This window comes from Chenopodium album, chromosome 3 (genome assembly GCF_948465745.1).
Source record: "Chenopodium album chromosome 3, dcCheAlbu1.1, whole genome shotgun sequence".
NCBI lineage: Eukaryota > Viridiplantae > Streptophyta > Magnoliopsida > Caryophyllales > Amaranthaceae > Chenopodium > Chenopodium album.
Genome location: NC_137836.1, coordinates 766,217 through 775,025, shown reverse-complemented (window position 1 = coordinate 775,025; position 8,809 = coordinate 766,217). Strand labels below are relative to the sequence as shown.

Sequence of the window (8,809 nt, the reverse complement as noted above, 5' to 3'; positions counted from 1 at the left end):
ATTTACCATACTTCAAAATTATATTCTGAACCTTTACACGTTCATGATGGGTCATGGTTTTTGTACAAGGAACAGTCCTAGAACCCATTGGTATCCCTAGTACCCACCTAACCTGATTCTTTGAAAACTTAAAATCTATACCGTTGGGACTTCTAAACATTTCACCAATTGGATCCATCCGTGTCATGACCCAATATGCCAATTATCTTGGTAAATGCATATCTAAAGCAAGATGTAAAAGACTACCAAATCCCATCTCACAAACCCAACGTCTTCTCCTATCATCAAATTTCTGACATATGCGCCCAAATGACTCGATGCGGCAACCCATGTTAGGAGGCTGCCAATGAAATCACATTAATAAAGTTAATGTTCCTCTCCTAGACCCACTGACCACTTAATCAGGAAGCAAACTTACCCGACTTGATGCCTTGGTATGTTCAGCCATCACCTCCGCTCTACCTTTGACAGTCCCTCCATAACATAATCTGTCATCCTAATCACACAAAAAAACAGTATACTTAGTTCATTCGTAAACATTAATCATGCAAAAACACAGTGAGAACAATCTTAGATTGAGTATTGTAGTACCTTAAACAATTCTGGATACAAATGCATGGTCTTCTGCTCACATACCTTACGCTTCTTATTGAGCCCATACCCCTCTTCAACATCTTCAACCACAGCCCCAATCTTCATCCCAAAACCCCTCACCATTGTACGTTTATTCTTACCATTACCCGCTGACATTTTGATAATCCTGTCCGAAGAACGATTATATCAAATTTGCTGCCACAAAACTCAATCTACCCACAAACAATTAATGACTGCATAATTCACCTCATTTAATTAACACAATATCACATAGATATAATGAGTAATGAGCACCAGTGAATGCATAATTCAACTCATTCCATCAAATGAACATTACAATACAACATAAATCACATCATTCAGTCAACTGAACAGTCCACCATAACACAATATAACATATATAGAAAGAATAATGAGCACCAATGAATCAATAATTCACCTAATTTAACACAATATCACATAGATAGAACGAATAATAGTCACTAATGAATGCACAATTCACCTCATTCAATCAAATCAAATGAACATCCCAACAGCGTAATTCACCCCATTCACCGAACATCAACATTTCCAATATTTAATAGCAGCATAATCGCAATAATTCCATTATTTGATTCCGGACAAATTAATACCTTTTGTAGCTTTGGTTCTGCATCTGCAACCCTAACAAATCCTGTAACTGCAACCCTAATTCTGTCAATTGAAACAATCATCGAAAATCGACCCTCAACCCTACAACATTCGAAGAAACAAGAACCAAGCGCCCAGTACGAATTGAGAAAAAACAAGCCAGTTCAAATTGAGAAAAAACAAGAAGCCAGTTCGAATTGAAATCAGAAAATTGAAATCAAAAAATTGAAATAGAATTCAGTGAGAACCTGGATACAATGTTTCCGCCCAAATTGGAGATTCTCCTCTTCGTCTTCGACTTCAATTCGGCAGTGAGAAAAAGTTTGAAATTCAGGTCGCCCAGATTCGAACTTGTATTTTTACCCATGAATTCGCCCAGTTTCGAATTCAAATCTCCGTCGAAGAATAACGGCGTATGCCAGCAAGTATAACAGCTGGCAAACGAATTCTAAACACGTAAGATTAATTGGGCCAGCTCAGTCGTCCAACAAGTGACTTATAATGGGCGAAATTTTGTTTGTACCCCTATGAGAAACAAGCCCTGTTTCTCACGGTGAGAAACAGGGAATTTGCCGTATTTATATGCTAATTTAATGAAGAAAAGGAGAACTATTCAAGTTATGCTAATGAATTGAATAAAGCTGTGAAAACTCATTGACGATACCAAATTAAAGCCAAGATGTTTTTCAATCACAACTCCAACCAATTAACTACATTTTTTTAACACAGTTGGGTTATAGACACATTGATTGTGCTGAAATTTATGGAAATCAAAAAGAGGTAATGATATACGTACTCCTTTGTCACTTAACTGTTTTTTTTTTTAAGCCACGTTACTCCGTCCCATTATTCAAGAGTTTATAAATTATAATGCCTTAAAACATTTTGTCAATTACATTACTAGATTGGAGTTGTTTTAAAGGAGCTATTTGAAAATGGAGTAGTCAAGCGAGATGAGTTATATATTTATCACTTCCAAACTATGGTGAGTATTGGAACAAAGTCTACGTACGTCGTCGTTGCTTATTAGTTTATTATGTTAAGAGCTGATATGTGATATGATGATATAGGAACTTTGATCATGAGCCGGAAGATGTACCAAAAGCACTATCAAAAACTTTGAGTGATCTTCAACTTGACTACTTGGATCTATACCTTGTGAGTGTGTTACTGTTATGTTTTACTCATTCATTTAATATTGAATGAATATACTATACATGTTAGTCTTAATTGCTATCACCTATACTTGAAGATCCACTGGCCAGTAAAGGAGAAGAGAGGATTGCATCATACCAACCCAGAGAGATATCTTCCAACTGATATACCAACCACATGGAAGGCAATGGAGTCGCTGTATGACTCAGGCAAGGTTCGCGCTATTGGAGTAAGTAATTTTTCTGTCAAGAAACTAGATGATCTTTTCAAAGTTGCTCGTGTTCCTCCGGCTGTGAACCAAGTAGAATGTCACCCTATTTGGCAACAACCAAAGCTGCATGAATTTTGTAGATCAAGGAATGTGCATCTATCTGTAAGTAGTCATCCTTTCAATACATTTGTAATGCTGTAAACATGCTGCTCTTTGTTAAAACTTGCTTTTTATAGGAATTTAAATTTTCTTTGGTTAGGGTTATTCACCATTGGGGTCTAAAGAGAACAAGAAAGATGTTCTTGAAAATGAAGTTGTCAAACTGGTTGCACTTGAACTGAACAAGTCTCCTGCACAAGTAGCTCTTCGTTGGGGGCTTGAAATGTCTCACAGCGTATTGCCTAAAACCTCTACTGAAGCAAGATTGAAAAAGAACTTACAAGTGATGAATTGGTCCATTCCTGTAAATTTGCTCAGTAAATTTGCTGATATTAAGAAGGCAAGAATATGAGTATTCTATTGCATTTCATAATCTATCATGTATTATATTAAGTCTACTTGATGCATGTTTTGAGTTAAATCTTGGTGTGGATGCAGGAAAAGTTTGATAAAGCAGAGGGAATGGTGCATAAGGCCTCTGCTGGGTATAAAACTATTGAAGAACTTTGGGATGAGGAATTTTAAATTTTCCTTTGTGAAGGATAAAAGTTATCAAAATTTATGTTTAGGTGTGTATGAAAAAAAGTATAATAATCTTTTGGGGCTTTGGCCATATTGTCAATGTCAAGAATAACGTATAAAGTTCTACAAAATTAAACCATGCAATTTTAACTTGTAAAATGTATAAGGTTCTATGATAACCTTAAGTTTTGAACTATTCCATCTCTATTTCTCTTGGGTAGCTAAAAGTATGCCTAGCTAACAGTATTATCAGTGAAGGAGAAGGACTTGAGAGATTGAACTGCAAAGCCAGCATTGTCAATTATCATCATCGTATCATCGAGGAGTATCAAGGTCAGTGTTGACTTCATTTTCGCTCCCCTTCCCTACCTAGCTAGTAGCTAGGGGCTTTCTCATTTACATCAGGTTCGGATTGAATTGAATTGATCTTATTTAGAATCCAAGTACTAAAATAATCGAAATATAAACGAGTAAATTTGCAAATATGGAATGTTCTTATGTTGTGCAGGTTATCCTTCTATTGCACATTTGCACGGATTCTTGTTGAAGTAAAATGTCTATATTATGTTTTAAAGACTTGTATTGTATTGGTATTGTGAGCTTGGACCAATTTTATTTCTAACTAAATTGAATTTAGCCTTAAGGGCCTGTTCATATTTACTGAACTGAGCTGAACTAAACTGAACTGATTGGAGCTGAAATAAACTGAACTGAAAAATTAAAATGCATAAAACTGAACTGAACTAAACTGAACTGAACTGATTAGAGATGAACTGAACTGAACTGAACTGAAAATAAGTAAATATGAACAGGCCCTAAATCCTTAATTCAAACTTCCAAACTAAAATTTGAATAGACACCCCTAAGATATATTGTATTAATTAGACTCAAAAGTATGGATTTTCTGTTTTTGGTTTAGGTTTTAATATGCAAAGTTGATGTTATGGAATCCAATTCCGATATTCGTTTGTATTAAATATTACCGAGTATATTATAATAATAATTGTCGTAGATTAAGATATATATTATAGGGTATATTTTGTATCTTTATTGCATTCGATTTACTATCATAATTAGAACTAGTCTTGTAAACTCTCTCTATATATTGATCAATGGTGAATACTCCTATTTGAATCACCGGTTTAGGGTGACGTTGTTATAGATTGGACCGGTCCTTTTAACATAGGCCCAATATCTACCCAGCTTAAAAGTAAAGTTGATCCACTTGGTCATAACGTTTTGTGATAGAAATATAGAATCCGTGAGCTGATAGTAGGACTCATGTAGTCATGTTCACTAGTAATGTGAATGATTTTTTTCTAACATGTATGGACCACTCTTAAATTAAGATTATGTTAAATTCACTTAATATGAAATAATAACATCTACTCCGTATGTGATATGAGTTTTATTGGTACCGTCTAACACGTTGTCAGATCTAAATTTTATGTTCAACTAATTTATAATTGCAGCTTCACTTTTTTTTAGCGATCATATTTAAATAAATACTTTATTTATGTGAGTTTATACAATCATCACATGTGAGTTTATGTTCTTACTTGCAGATATATCCTAATGAAAAAAAAAATACTAAATGAAAATAAACTTGATCCCAATTGACTTTATTATGATTTGTATAACTCCATCTCTAAATGACACATTATGATAAAGAAGATATAATTAAACTTTTAATTGAGTCAGTAGTCTATAAACTTGTGTTATAGACTATTAGACTTGTAGTGTTATACTAGTCACGTGCTTCATTTCCTTTAATTTATCAACTCCCTTTTCTCTCCATTTTCCAACTTCTACCATTTTCTCTACGCCTACTCTCATTATATTATTGCATCATACTACCTCAAGTCTAAATTATTCACAACTTTGGGGTATAATAGAGCATCAACACTCGTGGTATAATTTTATTATTTTGTTGCCATATATAATAGAGCATCAACACTCGTGGTTAATATCACTAGTTATCCAACGTTATTTTTTTGTTGCCATATATAATAGAGCATCAACACTCGTGGTATAATTTTATACCACGGTGTAAATATTCATCAAAAAGTTGCAAATTTTTACTATCTTGGTGGCATAAAACTATAGTATATACCATCCCATGGTAAACTTTAGCTTCGTTCCACGTGAAACATGAACCAACCAGGTCACGCCATGTGGCCTAGTTGTCATACATCTTTTATTTATTTTTTTCAATTGCATTTTAAGAAAAAATTATAAAGTCAAAATTATGAAAAAATTACCATTGTTCATAATTTTTCAAGACATACACATAGACACCCATATTAATATAGTTTTATATATTTTTGAAATTCACTTTTTTCTACCTAAATTGCTTATTTTTATTTAATTAACTTTATAAATATTAATTAGTTATTTTCAACATAAAACAAAATATAATTATAATTTAATTAAGTGTATAATTCATACATATAGGAGAGAGAAAGTATGTTGTTAAACTTTTATTATACCATGGGTGGGGTGATTTTTGGAGAAAGTATATTGTATTGTGGTATAGATGATGTGGAGGAGTGAGAAAGTGGTAGAGAGAGAGGGGTGGTATAAATTTTATACCATGAGTGATGATGGTCTTAGCTTAATCGGATCGAAAAAGCTTGTGTGTACCTAGTCCATTATAATATTATTTTGAATTTCAGGGTTATACACATGTAACTAGATCTGACAATTCTAACCCAGACCCGATGACACTACCCGAATGACCCAACCCATGACCTGAAATTGACCCAATAACATCAACTCATACCTGACCCAAAAATGGAGTTGACCTGACACAAACTTGAACTAAACAAACTCGATACCCAAAATTAACCCGAACAGACCTAATATCGAAATGTCCTGAACTAAAATTACTTTATAATTAAACTAATAATGTTTGGTGCCAAAAATAACTCAAATTGATCATCTTCAACCGTAGTCAAGCTCATAATCCGAAATGATAGTTCTTATTATAACAATAACAAAATATAAAATTATTGATTTGAGTTTGATCTACAAATGAAACAACCAAAACATGACCTGGCCTGGCCTGATTTTGACCCAACTTAAATATGACCCAAACATACTTGACCCGAAAATGGCCTAACCCGTATTGAAATGAACCGACCCGAACTCGACCCGATACCTGACCCGAATCATACCTGAAACCCGAAATGACCCAACCTAAATGTTACCTGACCCAACCTGAAATTCAATGACCCATTTGCCAAGTCTACATGTAACAGACGATACTCCTTACAATTAGGAGTATTAAACATAGTGATCCTAATTTTAAATTAGTAACCTTATTTTTAACATAATAACCTTTATTCAAACTTTCCCTCAAAAAAAAAAAAAAAAAAAAAAAAACCTTTATTAAAACTTGTGTGATATTAAAGCATTGTTTGTAATTAGTCTCCCTGGTACAAAAGCACTTTGGAAAATTTTCACACTATGAAGAAAAGGAGTGGGCCGAGTATTTCACATCTCCTTTTTGCTGATGACAATTTTCTTTTTGCAAGAGCCAACCGACGAGAATGCTTAAAAATAGATGAAATTCTCAACACATATGAAGTAGCTTCCGGACATAAAATTAATTATGAGAAATCGGAGGTCTCTTTTAGCAAAGGCGTATGTGAGTTGAAGCAAGAGGAACTTGTTGAACTTTTAGGGATGAAAAAGGTGGAGGCACATGTGAAGTATTTGGGGATTCCGACGATTATTGGAAGGTCAAAGAGGGAATATTGTAATGCTTTGAAGGATAGACTTTGGAAAAAGTTGAAAGGGTGAAAGGGTGGAAAGAGAAACTTTTGTCAAGAGCAGGCAAAGAGGTGATCATCAAATCGGTTATCCAAGCCATTCCAACCTATTTGATGGGAGTTTACAAAATTCCAATTACTGTCATGATTTTTGTCATTGATGAGATTCGTTCCATGACTGCAAGGTCCTGGTGGGGAAGTTTGGATCAAAAGAAAGTGGTTCACTGTATTAATTAAGTGGGATGTGCTTTGTTCTCCTAAATGCTTGGGGGTGAATGGGGTTGAGATATGGGGTTTTTTTTAATGTAGCTCTACTTGGGAAACAAGCTTGGAGACTTTTGAAGCACCCTTCTTCATTATTTGGTAGAGTCATGGCACACAAATATTACCCGAAATCTGATTTGTTGGGGGTCCTATCTTGGTTAGTTCAGAAGTTATTCCTGGTCGAGAATCTGGATTTCAAAGTCTATCTTGAGAGATGGGTTGATTTGGAAGGTGGGCAATGGTGAGAGCATTGATATTTGGGGTGATGCTTGGGTGGCTGACAAACATGACAGTAATAATATTTCTTCGACTGTTATCCCTGGAATTTCCAAAGGTTAGAGACTTGATTTGTAATACCCGTATATTTTGTGATTATAAAGTATAAAATACAAATCAGAGTTTGTGTATAATTTAAATTGTACTCCCTCCATTTTTAAATACTTGCTCCATTTATCCATGCGCGGAGTTTTAGGAGAAATTGGATAAAGTAATAAAATATAGAGGTAGTGGGGTAGTTGAGAATATAAAAATTGTAAAAAACAAAAGTAGTGGAAGAATAGGAGGAGAGAAGGTATTATGTTGGGTCCACCTAGTGTGTGAAATTAATTAAATTTTGTAAAAGCTTTCCAAAAAAGGAAATGGAGTAAGTATTTAAAAACGGCCGGAAAAAGAAAGTGGAGCAAGTATTTAAAAACAGAGTGAGTATGAGAGTTTGATAGTGAGATTAGAGAGTGAAATGTGAGTGTCGTGGAGTGAGTCGTGAACTTATATACTAGGGGTAAAAATGGAAATCCTTTGTAAAAATGCGAACGTTCCCTTGTAAAATGAGAGCAACGTTTAACAACTCCCTTTAAATGTTGTTAAAAAAAAATAGAATCCTTACCCTATAAAAGTCGGGGAGCACAAATTAGAATTGCTCAAAGGTTGGAATCCTTATGAACAGTGGCCGGACGATTTCACAATTATTTTGCAGTGAAAAAGACAAAACTCACATTCACCGGTACACATCTCTTTCCTCTCTCATCCTTCATCACACAAAGTCACAGACAAACTTCTCTGTTCTCTCTCCTCTTCTCAATCTCGTCCTTCTTCCTTATCTCACCGACGACACTCATGAAGAACACAACCACAGCCGCCCATAATTGCTTAGAGAAGGAATTCTTCTCCCAATTCTGTCTGATTTCTCATCAACTCTTCCGATGATGTCGACCTCAATCTTCTTCCTAATGGTGGCGAGTGATCTTTAATTCTGGAAGTATCTCACCATGCTCATCTTTCTCTGTCTGTCTCTCTTTCATGCGATCCCTCACAAGGTGGATATGTAATGAGTAATTAACTCAATTTGTTTGTAATTTTACCCCATTTCAATCCCTAATTTCGTTCTCTATTTTCTAGGGTTTATCTCAGATCCTCTGATTTTGATTTTTCTTTTTCCTTTTTATCTTCTTGTTTTTTAGGTTGATGAGCTTCGAAAACAGTTCGAGGTTACACAAAATTCTGG

At 34.6% G+C, this 8,809-nt stretch overlaps 1 pseudogene; it reads left to right on the top strand.

Moving 5' to 3' along the window:
* Positions 1 to 1,589: 1,589 nt before the first annotated feature.
* LOC145621658 (NADPH-dependent aldo-keto reductase, chloroplastic-like) lies at positions 1,590 to 3,465 on the top strand (annotated as a pseudogene).
* The last annotated feature ends 5,344 nt before the right edge of the window (positions 3,466 to 8,809 follow it).